Source organism: Bufo bufo, chromosome 5 (genome assembly GCF_905171765.1).
Source record: "Bufo bufo chromosome 5, aBufBuf1.1, whole genome shotgun sequence".
NCBI lineage: Eukaryota > Metazoa > Chordata > Amphibia > Anura > Bufonidae > Bufo > Bufo bufo.
In genome coordinates this window covers 135946539-135963740 of record NC_053393.1, presented here as the reverse complement: position 1 = coordinate 135963740, position 17202 = coordinate 135946539, and positions in this window count along the sequence as shown.

Sequence of the window (17202 nt, the reverse complement as noted above, 5' to 3'; positions counted from 1 at the left end):
AGGGTTCACATACTTTGTCTTGCAACTGTACTTTCTTGAGGATCAAAAAATGCATCTTAAACTGTAGAAAACTGCTTTGTGTGAACTTGACCTGACGTTACACAGGATGACGGTATGCACGCTTCTATACCACCGCTGCACATCAGCAAAAACTGTCCTGTTCTCTGCAATAAATACATAAAGCTAAACTGTCGGGTGAAAGTTATTATCCTATCTGAGAGCAGCATGTAATAGGGAATTGAGCTGAGCTCAGTGATATATAAAGTTATATACTTTGTAGCAGGATTTCTGAGTAAAAGCTAGAGCATACCCTGACAGGACTCCTCAAAAAGAAAGTAAGTGTCCTGATTGCTTCGCCCACAAAGGATGATTAATAGACTTCTCTCTATATACACTGATATAGGGAAAGATGTCAATCTGGGTGGAGTAAACCTGACTCTCAACGTCTCTCCTAGGAGTCTTGTCAGGATTTACTCCACTTTTTATTCAGAAATCCTGCACACATCATAAATTACATACATCACAGAGTCCAGCTCTTCTCCAGCTATTGTATTTTGCTGTCAGATAGGGCAGCAGAAATCACCTAACAGGTTCATTTGAAGGGGTCCTCCACCTTTTTAGTTTTTTTGGCTGAACCCGCTAGACCTATGGAGGGAAACATACTTACCGGCTCCCCACCATTTGATCCAAGTCTTTCAATCCACCGTTGTGTTCGCTGACGGTTATGTATGCTACTGTAAACATTGACTTGCTGCAAAAGTGACTTGATCCCCAAGTGGAACGTCACTGGTCATGTGTCACTTGGGGAACGCGTCACAGCTGCAGTTATTGGGTGGAGGTTTACCAACGGGAACCAGAGCACAGGTAATCCCTTATTGACCACCAATATGCCTTTTTACGGTAGTCACTAAGGGGCCTTAGGCTGGGCTGCCACGGCGGCCCAGCCTAAGCTCTGCACGGGTCCCCCATGTAGTGGAGAGTAGGGGCTCGGATCTCACTTGAGAAGTACTGATCTGCACTGTTTAACCCCTTACATGGTGTGGGCAATGGAACCCACCTGATGTAAGCAGTAATAGAGGGAGCAATCGCATTTGCAGGAAGCAAATTTGTGTATAGGCAGGCTGGTACAAGGTGTAGGCCCCAAGCCTGCCTTTATTGTTGTCCAGCAGGCTCAAAGGTCAATGTCAGCATAGCCCTGACATTAAAATGCAATGTACTATAGGGATAGTCAAAAGATTGCTTATTATAGTTCCCTTGTGGGACTAATAAATAGCTTAAAAAAGTTTAAAAAATACATTAAATAAAAAATTCTATTGAAAAATGCATTTTGTTCCATTGAAAATATGCTTTTCAATTTAAAAAATTGCTAAAATAAAATCTCCCACACATGTTTGGTATCGCCGTGTCCATAACGACCCACACTACACAAATATCATGTAAATTACCCCATACAGGTAAAAGCATTAGGAAAAGAGTGGTGGAGAGAAGGAAAACATGCTTCCTGTCACAGGTACAGCAGGGTACAGGGCAGGGTTCTGCCAAAAAATATTTAAAAGTTAGAGGAACCCTGTAAGTGCTCTTTGACATATGCCAAAAAAGAGAAATCCAGGTTCTTAAAACATTGTTAACAGAAAGGTGAATATAACTCAATTTCAGTCTATACTGATGCAAGATAGTAATTTGTGGAACAGAACTATAATGTTTTTGCTTATGAATGACTTGCCAAGATATAATCATGTAATTTAATAAATCTCAGTCTGCATTTTCAGGTGACAAGATTCTATCAATATTAATATTCTATTAACATAATATATATTAGAGATGAGCAAATCAATTGTAAATTAATTGGATTCATTACGAATTTCACAAATATTCTGCTGCCAAATAATTATGAAGTTTTGGGGATTTACTTTGGACGAATTGCGCAAAAAAGCACTTCTGCCATTTTGCTTTGAAAATTAGGGCAGGGAGGATGAACATGGAGGATCATATGGACATAGGAGCCAGGGGGGAATGTCCTGATTGGCTCAGAGACTGACAAACAGCCTTTGAGCCAATCAGGGGCAGTATTTTGGCAGGTCCTTGAGTCAGTAGGCTTACTCAGAAGCCACAGATGCCATTCTGGAGCAGCTTGCGATGTGAGAGGATGTGCCTGACCAAATGTAATTACAGACACAAGCCAGCAATCTTCAGGACATATGTAGTTAGGTGGATTGAATCAATAGGTCGAAGTAAGGGTTTTATCAGACAGAGAAAGTATAGTGTCACTTAGAGTCCTGTGTGTGTGTTTTATTCTGCAAGTGGAAAGCTTCAAGCTGCAATAGCCAAAATTCCCTGCAGAAACATCAACTGCAGAAACATCAACTGCAGAAACATCAACTTTAAAAAAAGCTTTGACAGTTCATAAGTGTTTTATAGGCATACATTTCACTGGCTATGCTGCGCAATTGCTCCTTTCTAAAAACTCATTGCAATATTACTACAGTTTAAAATTGTTCTGTTCAATGCATTATACTACTGCACTAACATACTAGCTCAATGCATTATACTGTTTGCGTTAATATACAAGTTAAATTCAACACATTATACTGTTGCGTTAATAAAGCAGTTTGGAGCATTATACTTTTGTGTTAATATACCAGCTAAATTCAACACTTCATACTGTTGCATTAATAAAACAGTTCAACACATTATACTGTTGCATTAATATACAAGTTAAATTCCACATATTATACTGTTGCAATAATATACCAGTTAAATTCAAAACATTATGCTGTTAATAAAGCAGTCTGATAAATTATACTTTTATGTTGATATACCAGCAAAATTCAATGTATTATACTATTGCATTTATAAACAGTTCAACACTACTATAAATTGTTAATACCAGTGTGCAATGTGTTCATAGAATGGGAGGGACAATTAATTGCACCTCTGTCTGTTAATTACTGAAAAACACTTTTGCTACCATTTAATAACCAGTGTGCCAAACCTGTCACTTGACATTCAGGCCTCATAATAAAATGTCTGGTAAATGAGTTGAAAACAAGGCTACTTTCACATTAGCGTTTTTTGTGGATTTGTCATGGATTTGCAAAAACGCTTTTGTTACAATAATACAACCGCATACATCCGTCATCAACGGATCCAGTTGAATTATGTCTTCTATAGCCATGACGGATCTGTCATGAACACCATTGCAGACAGAAAACCGCTGCATGAAGCGTTTTTTTTGTCTGCCTCCAGAGCGGAATGGTGACTGAACGGTGGCAAACTGATGCATTCTGAGTGGATACTTTTCCATTCAGCATGCATTAGAGCAAAACTGATCCATTTTGGACCGCTTTTGAGAGCCCTGAACGGATCTCAGAAACGGAAAGCCAAAACGCTAGTGTGAAAGTAGCCTAAACCATAGAGCCAGCAGTATTAGTAGGTGCCATTTTTCCCTCTCTTCTATTAGGCAATAGTGTTGGCACTTCGAGAATTTGCGAATATTTAGAATATAGTGATATATATTCGTAATTTCGAATATTCTAGATTTTTTTTTCATCAGTAACCTCCTTTCTTGCTTGTGGGCCAATGAGAAGGCTGCAATGTCTTTGCCTGAGTTTAGCAACATCCCTAGCAACCAATAGGAAAGTTGCCTACCCTGTACTATATAAGAATCTCCCCAGCAGCCCTTGTATGCAGTATTTTGCAGATCTGAGAGAGACAGCAGTGTTATTGCTGTGCTCTATGCTTTCCTGTGTCATTACATTAGATAATTAGTTAGCTAGTTAGCTTATATATATAATACAGATTGTTAGTGGGAGATAGTCAGTGTAGGTTAGATAGTGATATAGTGTAGCTGATAGGTTCTGCTGTCCATACATGCATGCATACATACATACATAGTGCTGTGATGTCACAAGTTCACAACAATACTTAGTGCACCAATCACTAATAAGTAGTCAGACCTGTTAAAATGTGAAGTTGCACGTATTGCACCAAAATATTTGCATCATTAGTGCCAATTTCACAATCGCGAATATATTGGAGCACTCTCTCTGCATATAAAGCTATTGCAATGTTCTGCCGTGCCAACCATTTTCTCCAGTCTCAGGAAGCTTCTAGCAGCTTGAAAAATTTTGCTATAGTGACCCACGCCTGTATTTCGCGTGCATTACGAGTATATTACATTGCCGATTTTTCGCGATCATGAAAATAATCTCGAATTCGCGAATATATGACAAATATTCTACCAATTATTCATGAAATATCGCGAATTGGAATATTGCTCCTGCCGCTTATCACTATTAGGCAACAGATTATTAATGAGGACAAAAAAGATGACATGCGCTATGGAAGATGCTCAAGACAGTCTTCCTGTTGATGACTTGTTAGAAAAGCATCAGTGTCAGTGTTTGAAGGAGGTTCACTTAGAGGTTCAAGTATAATTGGGTTACCCAGTACATACTTTAGCTTTGTTGTTGGGTGGTAGTAGTAGCACTTGTAGTCATAGTAGTGAGGCAGGCCAAGGAGACCAAGATGATGTATCACAGTTTGATAAAAGTGGCATGGAGGGAGACGACTATGATGATGATTGTGTGTTGAACAGAATCTGGAAGCCAGATTGGGGTGCTGAGACGTAGCAGGGTGGTGGCAGCGGCAGCAAAAATGAACAAAGGCCAGAACCTTGTAAAGAATTTCCATGGTCAGATCTGCTTCAGGAACTGGTGATGCCAGTGATACTTTGGGTGCAAGCAAAAAACATGCCATTCTTGGGTGTAATAATATTACAAGCTATAGCTACTAGAGAGGGGTTGTTGATCCAGGGAGTTATTCTGATTGCCTGATTGGAGTCGGGAAGGAATTATTTTCCCCCTAAAGTGGGGAAAATTGGCTTCCACTTCGCAGTTTTTTTGTTTGCCTTCCTTTGGATCAACTTGCAGGATACCAGGCTGAACTGGATGGACAGATGTCCTTTTTCAGCCTTATAAACTAATGTTACTATGTTACTAATCAAGCTTGGCTACCACTAGCTCTGTGTGGAGTGTGTGAGTATCTTCTGTTTGGAAGTTGTTCTCCATAGTGTCAGAAGATACAAGCTTTGCGGTGTGCAAGATATGCAGCAATAAAATAAGCCGTGAGCAGTCAAACACAAACATAGTTACCACGGCTCTATTACAGCACATGCAGCTGCATCACCCATTCCAGTGGGAAAATAGAATTGTCTATCAGCTAGCACAACAGTCTCCTTTGCAGCAGCCAGGTCACATCCACATTTAGTATAGTATTCTTGTCATCATCATCACTAACATCAACCTCCTCCTACTCTGCTCCATCATCAGCTATCAATAAGAGAATGTTTGGCTGCGAAACAACTCAACTGGAGCACAAGATTAATTCCCACCTGACCAAGTTTCAGGTGGTGCAGTTGATGCTGTATTAATTATTAGAGTTTGCTGACTTTAGAGAGCTGATGGCGTGCACTCAGGCTCGCTGAAAGACACCTACAGTATCTGGCATTTTTATTTTGACCCCATGGGCTTCTGGCAGGCAGAATGGAACAGTGGCCTGAACAGCCCTAATATGCTCTCTGTTTTCTCTTGCCCAGCCTCCAGTGTGACACCCAAACGGACAAAGTTGACCTCCTTCACTGTCCAAAACATTACTTTTGTCAAAATGAACAGGGTTTCCTCACTCTTCCGAGGCTGATAAATAGATCTGCCCTTTGCTAATGGTGCCCCATCATGCCATTGCTGCTGTCTGCCTGCCTAGCATTATGTTTTGTACCATTTGGTTGCTGCTGTTGCGTCATCATGCCCTTGTCACTATCTGCCTGCCTGCCATCATGTTGCATACCATATGGCTACTGATCCCACAACTTTTGCAGATGCTGTTTCCTGCTGCTAATCCCTTACTGCCACTTCTTTTGCATCTACTGCCACTGTAATTACTACTACACAGTTGCCACTACTACTACCATGACCCCTAAACAGCTGCACAAACATCTACTGCTTTGTCTGCCACTACTACCTTGTCCTTTACACATCTATGGTGTACTATTGCTGTTCCCAATTAAAAGGGAGAATTTTTCCAGACTCGTTCCAAACAACCTACTCTTTCTTCTCACAATTAATACTTGTGCGTGTATAACTATGGACAGGCATTATGTCCCCTGTTATTGCATAATTTTTGGATACTTGTGCCTAACAAGTCACTATTTCTTCTGACAATTAACACTTGTGCGTGTATAAATATGGACAGGCATTCTATCCTGTTAATGCATAATCTTTGGATGCTTGTGCATTACAAGACAATCTTTACTCTGACCATTAACACTTGTTCATGTATAAATATGGGATGACATTCCTCCCCTTTAAATGCATATTTTTTGGCACTTGTGCAGAACAAGACAATCTTTCTTCTACAGTTAACACTTGTGCATGTATAAATACAGACAGGCATTCTGCCCAATTAAGGCATCATTTTTGGACTCTTCTGCAAAACGAGCCACTCTTTCTTCTTACATTAACATGTTGAGGCATCATTTTTGGACACTTGATCCTAACAAGTCACTGTCTTTTTCCCATAACATTGTGTGTTTTAAACACCATCTAACCATAAAGGACATATGTGATGGTGCAGTGTGTTTTTAAACATTCTGTTTGTTAACACCATCAAACATGTGCTAACCCATAGCTATATATATATATATATATATATATATATATATCCATGTCACTGACATTATATTTTATTGCTGTTATTGAGTTCAAGAGCTTAGGGCGGAGGAAGGGGGAGAGAAAAAACAAACATTCATAAAACAGTAACAAAAAAAAACATCTTTTCATTAATACATCTGAGTCATAAGAGACTAGAGGGTGTTATATACCAATTGTCAGGGCAATTGGAGCAGCTTCTCTTTATGTTGAATACATTTTGACACAAATAAAAAAAATTAAAAAACTTTCAAGACATTTTCTCATCTCTATAATGGTAATAGTGATGCTAAACATTATGTCATTAATGCACTGCAAAAAGCAAACACGGAAACTGGAAACAGGCTTTCTATGGCTGTGGGATTATGTTACTAAACTGCAATTAAAGTTATCATTATGATTGTAGTTTCTCCAATCAGTGGAGAAATAAATGCCCAAAATGTGCCATAAATAGTAATCACTGTATAAATCAGATGTCCTAAGATTCTATTTCAGTTCAATTAACACCAAATATTGATTTAAAAAAACAATATAGAAAAATGAAAACATAAAGCTCTGCATTTCTAAAACTTGTACTTTTTACACCAATCAATTGACAATGAATGGGGACAAAACGGAAGCTCCTATGATGGATCTCAATAGTGAAAAGGGAAAGCGCAGATGTGAAAGTAGCCTTAGGCCCCTTTCACATGGGCGAGTTTTCCCGCGCGGGTGCAATGCGTGAGGTGAACGCATTGCACCCGCACTGAATCCGGACCCATTCATTTCTATGGGGCTGTGCACATGAGCGGTGATTTTCACGCATCACTTATGCGTTGCGTGAAAATCGCAGCATGCTCTATATTGTGCATTTATCACGCAACGCAGGCCCCGTAGAAGTGTATCCACCACCATGGTAAAAGATCATGTGATGGACCATGTGATGACCGGAGTGACGTCACCACAGGTCCTTTTCCTGTACACAGCAAAGAAGAAGACAGAAGAGATGCCGGCTGCGCGAGCAAGTGGATTAAGGGGAGTTAAAAAAAAATAATTTTTAACCCCTCCAGCGCTATTGTACTATGCATTCTGTATTAAGAATGCTATTATTTTCCCTTATAACCATGTTATAAGGGAAAATAATACAATCTACACAACCCCGATCCCAAACCCGAACTTCTGTGAAGAAGTTCGGGTTAGGGTACCAAACATGCTGATTTTTCTCACGTGCGTGCAAAACGCATTACAATGTTTTGCACTTGCGCGGAAAAATTGCGCATGTTCCAGCAATGCACCCGCACCTTTTCCCGCAACGCTTGTGTGAAACCAGCCTTAGGGTACTTTCACACTTGCAGCAGAGGATTATGGCAGGCAGTTCCTTCGTAAACAGATGGCATTTGTCAGACGGATCCGGATGTAGATCCGTCTGACAAATGCATTGAAATACCGGATCCGTTCTCCGGTGTCATCTGGAAAAATGGATCCGGTATTTATTTATATTTTTTGCATTTTTAAAGGTCTGCGCATGTTGAGACCGGAAAACCGGATCCGTTTTGCCAGAACACTTAATGCCGGATCCGGCACAAATACATTTCAATGGAAATTAATGCCGGCATTCCGGCAAGTGTTCAGGATTTTTGGGCAGAGAGAAAACTGCCGCATGCTGCGGCATTTTTTCCGGCCAAAAAACGTAAGAGGGACTTAAATGATGCATACTGAATGCTCTCCATTCATAATGCATTAGGATAAAAAAATTTTCCGGTATTGAGCTCCTGTGAAGGAAAAGGAAAACGCTAGTGTGAAAGTCCCCTTATACTGTCTTTATGCATTCACTAACAAGATCAATTGCTACAAAGTATCAATAGCTCCTTGTTGCAAACGTTATGACTTAACGCTACCGTACCAATTATAGCAACACTGCCATACATATTAGAATGTTTAATAATCAAAACCTAAAGTTTTTAAACGTTTGCTTTACTATTGTCATATATATGCAATGATCATATACAATTTCATTCCATTGGAAAAGCATTAACATAATATAAAAATTAAAAACAAACTTGTACATCACAGTAACAGTAACAACAATAAGATCAGAATTAGCTATGTAATAAGTTAGAGTTATATAATTCTTACCTCTGCACAGATCCTTGAAGTACAGTTAAGAAGACATCCTGGTATTGAAAGTTTTTGTATTTTCTTTAGTTATAGATGGTCAAAAGTACTTCTGCACTGCAGAATTTTATATTAAAGTCCAGTCCCATAGTATTCTACACTATAAACAACACAAACAAATGAGGTGCAGGCTATTCCCTTCACTTACAGTAAATTCAGCATGCCCATGAGTTTAATTACTGTTGAAAACATCCTATCAGACATAACACAAAAGAACACCAAAGAATCAGAATGCAGAAACTATTCAACTTGCTGACTAACTTTGCTCTGTGTGTTATTTACCAAACTACACAAAGAAAGTGCTGTCCATTCAGAACACATTTCAAAACTCTTTTCACAGAAAGTGACTGAACAAATGGTCCCATGCCCTACTCTGTAGCAACATCCCCTGTGAATACTGGGACCGAGTGACACCAATACAAGTGACAACAGTACACTTCTGTACACAACTGAGAAATGGGACTGAGTCTATTGTCTGAACTTTGTATTTCTTAGGGATGTAAGGTGTGAAATCTACAAAATGTTTAAAAAAATACATACCCTGGTCCATTGTGTGCCAAATGTGAGGCCACAAACGCGTGATTATATAGCATCCCAAAAATACCAAATTCAAAGTGAGAGAAAGTGACAAAAACTCAAGTTTTTCAGGCCTGTGGATTAATAGGTTACACAGGTAACAACCACTTTTGCACTAAATCTTTTACACTAAATTGTCCTAGTTTTGAAGAACATCAAATTAAAAATACTTGTGTCATGCACTGCACCCTTCTGGACCTTCACTAGGCATAACACATCCTATCTGTATTGCCCTAAGTGTTTCTCTATGGCTCATGCCCAGCTTCAGTGACTACTCTTGTCTTCTGTGTTTTGGCCTCTGTTGTATCCCTCTGTTGTCACTTATTGATCCATGACCATATCACACTGCTATAGCTACACACTCCTTAACTGATGTCCATGTCTTCTGAGATTATAACCACTGTATATGTTGTTGGGCAAGATATTGCTACCTGAGTGTCCTTGTTCATTACTGTTCACCCTCTACTCGTTCTTTCGTCATTTTTCAGATTCTGTTGACTTCTGTGCTTTCCCTTGGTCACTTCAACCTGCTTGGACTTTACAGGTCTACATATAAGTAAATGAATTGTTAGAGACTTGCCTCCAGCGAGGGTAGTTCACAAATATCTGCTTCTTCTGGATGCTTCTAAACAAAATATCTGTGGCACAGCCTTCTCAGAATCAAGGTATGGGGAGAAACCTGGCAAGAAAATGTAATGTAGCCCCTTTTCCCAGTAATACCATAATCTAATACATAAATAAAGCTATTTATAACTTCATAAGCATTAAACAATTGTTAGAAGACCTCACTGGTATTTAAATACCAGGCCCCATGGAGAGGAAAGCAGTCATATGTATTCTGGACATTTATGAGCTAAGACGGGGAGTAATCAATGCAGAAGGGTCCTAGGGTCATGTGAAAAAAGAACAAAATGTCAGAATTGTAAGACAAATCAAAATTCAAGGCAAATGGAGGTGGTGAATATTATAAGTGGCTCCACCACTGTGAGACTAAGTATATTTAATTAAATTTACATAATTCATTTTAACCCCTTGCCACAGTTCACCATACAAGTACATTGTGGGAAAAGTCCCTCTCCTCCATTCTGATCTACATGTATAGTACAGCATGTTGACAACATAAGTTCGAAAGTGCATATGTAATCACCATGGGGACTGTCACTGTAATGGCCACGGATTGGATCTTGGCCATTTAATCCCATTAGAGACTGTAGCATCAAACAGACAGAGCCTTCCCCCCAACATGATTACAGGATGTAGATGAGTGTCCATGAAGTTCCCCAGGTCTGCCATCTTTGTAACATTGATAGGTATAACGGACTGAAAAATAGAAGTTTTACAGTCTGTTACACCAGTGATAAATCTTGGTCAAGTACTTTAGTGCGACTTAAAAAAATGTAAGAAAAATTCCAAATATCTAAATTAGGGCTTATTCACACGACCGTGGTTTGGTTCCGCATCCAAGCTGCATTTTTGTGGCTCGGGTGCGGACCCATTAGCTTCAATGGGGCTGCAAAAGATGCGGACAGCACTCTGTGTGCTGTATGCATCCGTTGCTCCGTTCCGTGGCCCCGCAAAAATTTTGGCTGAACTTGCACTTTATATACAAGTAAATATACATGTTACAGGACGCCGACGAGGCGCTCGCTCTCCACAGTGCTGTCGGCGTCCCGCCTCTGTGCAGGAGCGAGGATGCATGCAGCGTCCTCGTCTCCTAGGTGATAGGGGGCGGAATGGACCCGGTCGCGCACGTCTCCTCAGCGCGGCCGGCGTCCTCGGTTCCCCCAGTAACCAGGGTAGTCTGAGCACCGAGCTGGGCACTCGGTGCTCAGCTGTATTCAGAAGGGTGGGTCATGTGACGCTGGCACATCACATGACCCCTGCTAATCAGTATTTAACAGGCAGCCTGCTAGCCACAGGTTGCCTGTTGTTTAGGTTCCATTTGCGATTTATATTACCTGGCTTGCTTACCTGCTGCTTTTTTCCCTGACGATCCTCTGCCTGCTCCTTGTGTACTTCGCTGCTCTCCTGGTAGTCTGACCCCGGCTTCCTCCTGATGATTCTCTGCTGACTCCTTTGGTACTTCACGACTCTCCTGGTATTTATGACCCCGGCTTCTTCTGACTATTCTCTGCTTGATGCATTTGTACTTTATTCCTCTCCTGGTATTGACTCGGTCCGTTCATGTTCTGTTATTTTGTCTGGTCTGTCCTCCCTGCACTTATTCCAAGTTAGGGATTGCCATCCAGTTGTCCCCTGTCATTAGGACTTGCGTGGCAAGCAGGCAGGGCCAGGGGTGAGGGTGGAGCACCGTGGTCACTACCCTCCCCCCTGTGTGTGTGTGTACGCGACCGTTACAGAATAACAGGCCCTACGCAACCACTGTATCACGAATCCTCTGGTGACCCTGACAGATAACGTTTCTAACCTGACGCAGATGGTGCAGGAGCTAGGGAAGAAACTCCGTTCTTTTGAGTTAGGACAAGGCTCTTCCACCCCTCAGGCCTCCAGTCTGCATATGGAGCCACAGATTAAGCTTCCAGAACCCTTCTCTGAAGATCGGAGGAAGTTTCATTCTTTTAAGGAGAATTGTAAACTTTTTTTTCGTTTGCACCCCTTGTCCTCCGGCTCTGAGAGTCAACTCGTGGGCATTGTCATTTCCTGATTACAGGGTGATCCTCAGGAGTGGGTGTTCTCTTTACCAGCTGACGCCACTTGTCTAGCATCATTAGAGTTTTTTTTTTAGGCCCTGGGTACCCTGTATGATGAACCGGACAGGGCCCTGGTAGCCGAGACCGCTCTTAAGGCACAGGTTGAGGGCGATCAACCCGCGGAGGAGTATTGCACCCAATTTAGAAGGTGGTGTGTACCCTCAGGTTGGAACGAACCAGCCCTAAAGAGTCAGTTTAGCTCAGGTCTGTCTGATAACCTGAAAGACCTTCTAGTGAGTTATCAGGTTCCAGAGACTGTAGAGGAGATGATGACCCTAGCTGTTTGACTCGACCGACAGGTTAGAGAGAGACGTTATAGGTACTATAACAGGAACGACAGTTCTCTTCACAGGTGGTGGTCCAGCCGGAGGTCTGTCCCAGGATCGTAGCTGAGGTCTCTTCCGAGGAACCCATGCAGATTGGCATGACCCGAGCTGATCAGCGCTGCAGACGTGGAGTTTGTTTTTACTGCGGAGATCCTGATCATTGGATTAACCAGTGTCCTAAGAAGATCCTCTCCGTCAAATTGTCCAAGACAAGGAAACCTATAGACCAGGTGCACCCTGATGTTACAAAAAGTAAGCTTTTAGTACCTATAACGATATCTCTGGGTGTAAATAAGTGGTCGGGTAAGGCCTTTATTGACTCTGGCTCAGCGGCCAGCTTTATTGATTATGCATTGCAATAAGACTGGGTATTCCAATTGTTGTTCTACCTACGCCTATTCACATCATGGCTATCAACGCCACTCCCCTGGTGGGTGGTACGGTGAGCTGGTGTACCTCAGAGATTTCTTTAACTGTGGGGGTGTGTCACTCTGAGAAATGCTCCCTGTTAGTCCTGGAGAACTTACTGGTCGAGATGGTACTGGGGATGCCTTGGCTCTGATTACACAACCCCACTAAAGATTGGACCTGAGGGGAGTTGGTGAGATGGGGACCCAAGTGCAACTCGTGCTTATCAGTGGTACAGGTTGGGGTCTCAGTAGAATCTGATACATTACCCGCAGTCATAAAGGAATATTCAGATGTGTTCTCATCATCGACCCCGGAGACTCTACCACCCCATAGACCTTATGATTGTGCCATAGAATTACTAGAGGGTGCTAGCTTTCCTAAGGGGCATATTTATAATCTTTCTAAGCCCGAACACAAGGCCATGGAGGATTATATTAGAGAAAGTCTCATTAAGGGACACATTAGACTCTCTGTCTCTCCAATGGGGGCAGGGTTTTTCTTTGTAAAAAAGAAGGATGGTGTTCTCAGACCTTGTATCGATTACCGGAAATTAAATAAGATTACTATCCGGAATAGATACGCTCTCCCATTGATTCCTGATTTGTTAAACCAGGTACTAGGGGCGGCCTGGTTTTCTAAAATTGACCTGAAAGGGGCATATAACCGAATCAACGAGGGAGACAAATGGAAGACAGCGTTCAATACTCCGGCTGGACACTTTGAATATCTAGTTATCCCTTTTAGACTCAGCAATGCCCCAGCTGTGTTCCAAAACTTTATGAACGATAGTCTTAGGGAGTTATTGGGGAAATTTGTCATTATCTACCTTGACAACATTTTGATATTTCCCCCCGATTTCGAATCTCATGTGTCTCATGTTAGACAAGTGTTGGAGGTTTTGAGAGAGAATCAGTTATCCGCCAAACAAGAGAAGTGTGTCTTTGGGTTGCAGGACATATTATTTCTAGGTCATGTTCTGACTCCTCGTGCCTTTAAAATGGATCCTAGTAAGTTACTAGCGATTAAGGAATGGGTAAGACAATCGTCCTTAAAGGCCTTACAACGTTTCCTTGGGTTTGCCAATTACTACCGTAAATTCATATTTATTTTTTTTGGTGATTGATAAACCGTAGACTGACCTCACTAAGAGAGGGGCGGATTTGGAGGATTGGTCTTCTGAGGCCTTAACTTTTTTTGAAACCCTAAAGAAGGCATTCAGTAGCACTCCCATTCTAATCCAGCCAGATCAGGAGAAACCTTTTATTGTGGAGGTGGATGCGTCCGAGGACGGGGCAGGGGCTGTCCTCTCACAAGGTCCCGCTAGCCTTACTAACCTGAGGCCTTGTGCTTTCTTTTCCAGAAAATTTTTCCCCACCGAGAGAAACTATGACATAGGGAATTGCAAATTGCTGGCCATTAAATGGGCATTTGAGGAGTGCAGGCATTTTCTGGAGGGGGCAAAACATTGTGTCACTGTTGTCACTGATCATAAGAACCTAACGTTTCTCAAGTCTGCTAAGAGGTTGAATCCCCGTCAGGCCAGATGGGCACTGTTTTTTTCACGTTTTGATTTCTCCATCAATTTCAGGCCAGGAAGTAGAAACGTGAAGGCTGACGCATTATTTCGGAGCTTCCGTGCCTTTCAGCCTACAGATGCACCAGCTGAATTCATTCTATTATCGAATATCTTCGTAGCAGCCTTGACCCAGGATATCATGGCTCTTATTAAGGCGGAACAACATCTGGCTCCGGCATCCACCCCAACAGATAAGTTGTTTGTTCCTGTACAGTTTTGTCTCCAACTCTCTGGTGAGTTTCATGATTCTGCCTTTTGTGGACATCCTAGTATTGAGGTCACTAAGGAGAGGCTTTCTAGATCATATTGGTGGCCCACTCTGTCTAGGGATGTCAAGTCCTATGTGTCAGCCTGCGAGGTTTGTGCTAGGTCTCAAAACCCCTAGGACTCGCCCTACTGGTGACCTACGACCCCTACCCATTCCCAGTAGACCCTGGTCCCATATCTCGATGGAATTTATCACTGACCTGCCACCTGCGGAGGGTAAGACTGTGGTTTGGGTAGTCGTCGATAGGTTTAGCAAAGAGGTTCATTTTATTCCCCTGTCTAAACTCCAGAATGCTAGAACCCTGGCGTTTATATTTGTAAAACAGATTGTACGTGTACATGGTATTCCGGAGAATATTGAATCTGACAGGGGTGTGCAGTCTGTGACTAAGTTTTGGAGGGCTTTCTGTCAGAAATGCCAGATTTCTTCGTCTTTTTCGTCCGCCTACCACCCTGAGAGTAATGGGCAGACTGAACGCCTAAATCAGTCTTTGAAACAATTCCTTACTGTAGGTCATATGTTGCTGATGACCAGCAATTATGGGTTAAATACCTTCTGTTTGCCGAATTTGCTCTGAATAACCGTGTTAATTCTTCTACTGGTGTCTCCTCGTTCTTTTGTAACTATGGTTTCCATCCTCGTTTTCATCTGGGTTATTCATCTACTCTAACCCCGAGGCAGATAAGGTCTCCTCTGAACTGTGCACAGTTTGGCTCGGGTTCCATCGAACCTAAAAAAGGCTCAGAATACTCAGAAGTAGGGATGAGCGAACCCGAACTGTATAGTTCGGGTTCGTACCGAATTTTGGGGTGTCCGTGACACGGACCCGAACCCGAACATTTTCGTAAAAGTCCGGGTTCGGGTTCGGTGTTCGGCGCTTTCTTGGCGCTTTTTGAAAGGCTGCAAAGCAGCCAATCAACAAGCGTCATACTACTTGCCCCAAAAGGCCATCACAGCCTTGCCTACTATTGGCATGGCTGTGATTGGCCAGTGCAGCATGTGACCCAGCCTCTATATAAGCTTGGGTCACGTAGCGCTGCACGTCACTCTGCTGATTCAAGCATAGGGAGAGGTTGCAGCTGCGACGTTAGGGCGAGATTAGGCAGATTAACTCCTCCAAAAGACTTCATTCTGTGATCGATCTGCAGCTGTGGATCATTGAAGTGCTAATATCGACTTGCTCACTTTTTGAGGCTGCCCAGAGCGTTTTTAGATCACTTTTTTCTGGGGTGATCGGCGGCCATTTTGTGACTTGTGGTGCGCCAGCACAAGCTATCACCAAGTGTATTTAACCATCAATAGTGTGGTTATTTTGTGCTATATCCTAAATCAGCTGCAGGCTGAGCCTGTGTCACCGAAGTGCATTTAACCATCAACAGTCTGGTTATTTTTTGGCCATATACTACATCAGCTGCAGGCTGAGCCTGTGTCACCGAAGTGCATTTAACCATCAACAGTCTGGTTATTTTTTGGCCATATACTACATCTGGTGCAGGCTGAGCCTGTGTCACCCAAGTGCATTTAACCATCAATAGTGTGGTTATTTTTCGGCCATATACTACATCAGGGGCAAGTTGAGCCTTTCACCCAGCGCCTAAAAAATAGACCTGACATTTCTATTCAACCAAATTTGTACTGTTTTAGCTAGTCAAGCTATTTGTATCGACCGTAAAAGCACAGTTTTTGTTCTGGGTTGAAAAACTATTCCCAAATTTGCCATTCTCAAAATAACTAGTTTCTGCTATATGAGGCCTACTTGAAATCTATCCCAAAAAGGATATCTTACATTGAAGGTGCTGATAGTGTCATTCAGAAAAACCTAAGACACACGCTACCGTGCACATAGAAGTCTAATTCTGTGATTAAACCTATACCTGTCACACAGCGCAAAAAAAAAAACAGGCCTCATATTTCTATTCAACCAAATCTGTACTGTTTTAGCTGGTCAAGTTATTTGTAGTGACCGTAAAAGCACATTTTTTGTTCTGGGTTGAAAAACTATTCCCAAATTTGCCATTCTCAAAATAACTAGTTTCTGCTACATGAGGCCTACTTGAAATCTATCCCAAAAAGGATATCTTACATTGAAGGTGCTGATAGTGTCATTCAGAAAAACCTAAGACACACGCTACCGTGCAGATAGAAGTCTGATTCTGTGATTAAACCTATACCTGTCACACAGCGCAAAAAAAAACAGGCCTCACATTTCTATTCAACCAAATCTGTACTGTTTTAGCTGGTCAAGTTATTTGTAGTGACCGTAAAAGCACAGTTTTTGTTCTGGGTTGAAAAACTATTCCCAAATTTGCCATTCTCAAAATAACTAGTTTCTGCTATATGAGGCCTACTTGAAATCTATCCCAAAAAGGATATCTTACATTGAAGGTGCTGATAGTATCATTCAGAAAAACCTAAGACACACGCTACCGTGCAGATAGAAGTCTAATTCTGTGATTAAACCTATACCTGTCACACA